The sequence below is a fragment of the Sapajus apella genome, unplaced genomic scaffold, assembly GCF_009761245.1.
Source record: "Sapajus apella isolate SASKATOON/1434 unplaced genomic scaffold, GSC_monkey_1.0 scaffold6925, whole genome shotgun sequence".
In the NCBI taxonomy this organism is placed as follows: Eukaryota; Metazoa; Chordata; class Mammalia; order Primates; family Cebidae; genus Sapajus; species Sapajus apella.
Genome location: NW_022443849.1, coordinates 1 through 3517, shown reverse-complemented (window position 1 = coordinate 3517; position 3517 = coordinate 1). Strand labels below are relative to the sequence as shown.

General features: G+C 40.6%; 1 pseudogene; it reads right to left on the bottom strand.

Moving 5' to 3' along the window:
• Positions 1-1351: 1351 nt before the first annotated feature.
• LOC116548091 lies at positions 1352-3014 on the bottom strand (annotated as a pseudogene).
• Positions 3015-3517: the final 503 nt, after the last annotated feature.

The following is a 3517-nucleotide window of genomic DNA, read 5'->3' as shown; positions in this document are numbered from 1 at the left end:
ACTAATAACACAAAAATCAGCTGGGTGTGGTGGTACATGCCTGTAACTCCAGGTACTTGGGAGACTGAGGCAGGAAAATCACTTGAACCAGGGAGGTGGAGGCTGAAGTGAGCAGATACCATGCTACTGCAGCCTAGCCTGGGCAACACTGAGTGACACTGTCTCTAAATAATTTGGCCACGACATGCTAAGGATGGAATTACCCCTTCTCTTCTCCAGGTTACAATATTCCCTTACACATTAAGTGGTGATGAACAGTATCATACCCAAGGGGGGTGGCAGGTGGCTGTTTGGGAAGGGAGAATTACTCGGTTCATTTTACCATGTACATGTCTGAATGCACACGCCCCTTAAGATGAAACACAACAGACGTGTGTCTTGACATGGAAAACCTTTTCTGATGTCTTCCCAGGGGAAACCAGACAGATGTCCAGATCCACAAAGTTCAGAGATGGTTCCAAGACAGCATTCATACAACAAATATATACTCAATCTTCTATGTGCCAGATACGTTCCAGAGATCTGCTCTTTGGATGTACTTAAAACCAGCTCTATGTTGGCTAATGCCCTTTTTGACCTTAGCCCAACTGCACCCAGGTGAAAAAAAAAACCCAACTCTTATTTTGCATCAGAACACCTAGCCCAGTGCCATATTAAAGACTTCAGAAATGCTAGATGAAAGAATGCCTATCGGCAATGAATTTTAAAAAATATCCTGGCCAGGCAAAGTGGCTTAGGCCTGTAATCCCAGCACTTTGGGAGGTGGAGGCAGGCTGATCATGAGGTCAGGAGTTCAAGACCAGGCTGTCCAACATAGTGAAACCTCATATCTGCTAAAAATACAAAATTTAGTCAGATGTGGTGGCACACGCCTGTACAGCTGTAGTCTTGGCTACTTGGGAGGCTGAGGCAGGAGAATCACTTGAACCTGGAAGGTGGAAGTGGTGGTGAGCCGAGAGCACGCCACTGCACTCCAGCCCGGGTGACAGAGAGACTCTGTCTTAAAAAAAAAAAAAAAAATCTTTTTTTTTCCTTTTCTGAGATGCTTTCGCTCTTATTGCCCAGGCTGGAGTGCAGTGGCACAATCTTGGCTCACTGCAACCTCCGCCTCACGGATTCAAACGATTCTCATGCCTCAGCCTCCTGAGCAGCTGGGATTACAGGCATTCGCCACCACATCCATCTCTTATTTTTAGTAGAGACAGGGTTTCAGCATGTTGGCCAGCATGGTCTCAATTTCTTGACCTGTGATCTGCCTGTCCCGGCCACCCAGAGTGCTGGAATTACAGGCTTGTGTCACTGTCCCCGGCCTCATTTTTAAAATTTTTTGTAGAGAGGGGATCTCATCATGTTGCCCAGCTGGTCTCCAACCCCTGGTATTAAGTAATCCTCCTGCCTCAGCCTCCCAAAGTGCTGGGATTACAGGCACAAGCTACTACATCTGATGGCAATGTTTATAATGAATCTGAATTTGCTAATGAAGAGGAAAATTTACCATTATTTTTCCCCAATGATTCCCAAGTCCTATTCGCAAACAAATAAATTGTAGAAAAAAAGTTTATTTGCTAGTTATTGTTTGAATCTTGAAATACAATTCCTCACTGATGTATAAAATGGTGGTTATTAATCCATGCTAGCCCCATGAAAACTAATTTAAAATTATTCGTAAAAATGAGTCATTTTTGAATCTCTATTAAAATCTGAATACATAAATCTGTGCTAACACTGGAACTGCCTTCTCACTCTACATATAATTTAACTTCCAGCTTCAACCATGCGGTGATAAATCTAAAGCGCCCTCATGAGTTAATGTCCCTGACAAATCATGCAGACGGACAAACAAGATTGGTGGTCTTTAACTGGTGGTGACAGAAAAGGCTGCAGATTAGTACTTAAACCTGCACTTAGTGGTCACCTTTCTATCCAGGCAGAGTAACTAAGGAGAGCTATGAAATGTCAAAAGAAAAACAGAGAACAGGACAAAGAGGCAATGTCAGCCAAGCCACCGCAAACCGGTCTGCGCCCTTGTATTTCAGCCAAGGGCAGGCAATCCAGAATTACAGACTGCTTTCCTTAACTGGACCAAACAGTGTATTTTTCCTCTGACAATCTTGTCAAGGGTTGCATTTCACTGTACTCAGTAAAATACTAAGTCCACCCCCATAAAAATATTGTATTTCTCAGAAAATACAACACATTAAAAATGACTGATTGCTTCTGCTTCGTCTTTTCTTCCGTGAATGTGTAGGTGTTTGAGTCCTCTGTATTTCTTCTTTTACACAGGACACGGGCTGTTTGAAAACTGGTTCATTATCTTTATCATCTTCATTCATTTCAGTCACTTCAGATTTTCGTCTCTCCAAAATGTTGGTGTACAAACTGGTGTGGGGCCCTGGATTCAAGTAAAGATTATAATATATAAATGTAAACAAGATTATGACTGTACCCAAAATATCACCTCTCTTCTATTTTTACAAGTGGTACCCCATTATTTTAGGCCTGTTTCAATCTTTTGGTGATACTATTGTAAAGAATAAAGAACGGAGTTGCTTATCAAACTTAGTACAGAAATTCATAATTAATTGGAATATAGCATGTTCCATTATAAGGTGTTACGCAGAAAATTGCTAAATCAACAATAAAGATCTATCAAATGTGACAATATTCAATTTGAAATCTTAAAATCAGAGTAGCAGAAACTGCCTTTCTTTCTTCAGATTATCTGTATAATACCTGATGTCCGGAATATTGGAGACAACTTTACCTGGCTATCCACAGTCTTCTCAGGAGTGTCAAGAGTGCCTATAACCTTTTCCTTCTTCTTACGTAAAACCTTAAATTTTAAAAGACACATCAGTTTGAATATTGATCAGTTATAGTAGTCTTAAATGTTTTCCTATTTATCTTTCTCTACTATTGGGCATGTAAAATGATAAAAAAAAAAACAGTTTACCTGGCCTTTTGTAGACTTCTGACGATTAGTTTTTGAAATACTTTTCCGTTTTCTGTAAAATCTTTAATAAAGAAATTATAAGTTAACAGTCTCATAGCTTTTCTTTTTAAACTTAGCATTAGATCCTCGTATATATTATCAGTAAATCCTCCCTAATGACATTTTAATTTAAAAAGCAAAACTCATCAATACAGTGAATAATCTCAAGTAAAGGGCAAAACTAGGAGAAGCCCAGCTGAGGAACTGACAGAGCTGCAGAGGTTGAAGGGAAGGCCAAAATCTGGAGCTCACTGATTCACACAATCCTGAATTCACGAGGGTGGAAGCAGAAAGAACGTGCAAAGGCAGGCCACCCTCACCTCCCCTAAGTCACAAGCAAAGTTCAGGGAAAGCAGCGCTCGCATGCCTCTTTTCAAGCTTCACTGTCTCGGTTCCCAGATGGCTTCACAAGAGTACCAGGGCCTAAGGTTCAATCAGATTATCTACTTAAAAGACATTTCCGCTTCTGTATAATGGAAATAACAGAATCTGCTCTCATGTTTTAGGAAGAACCTACAATGTTTC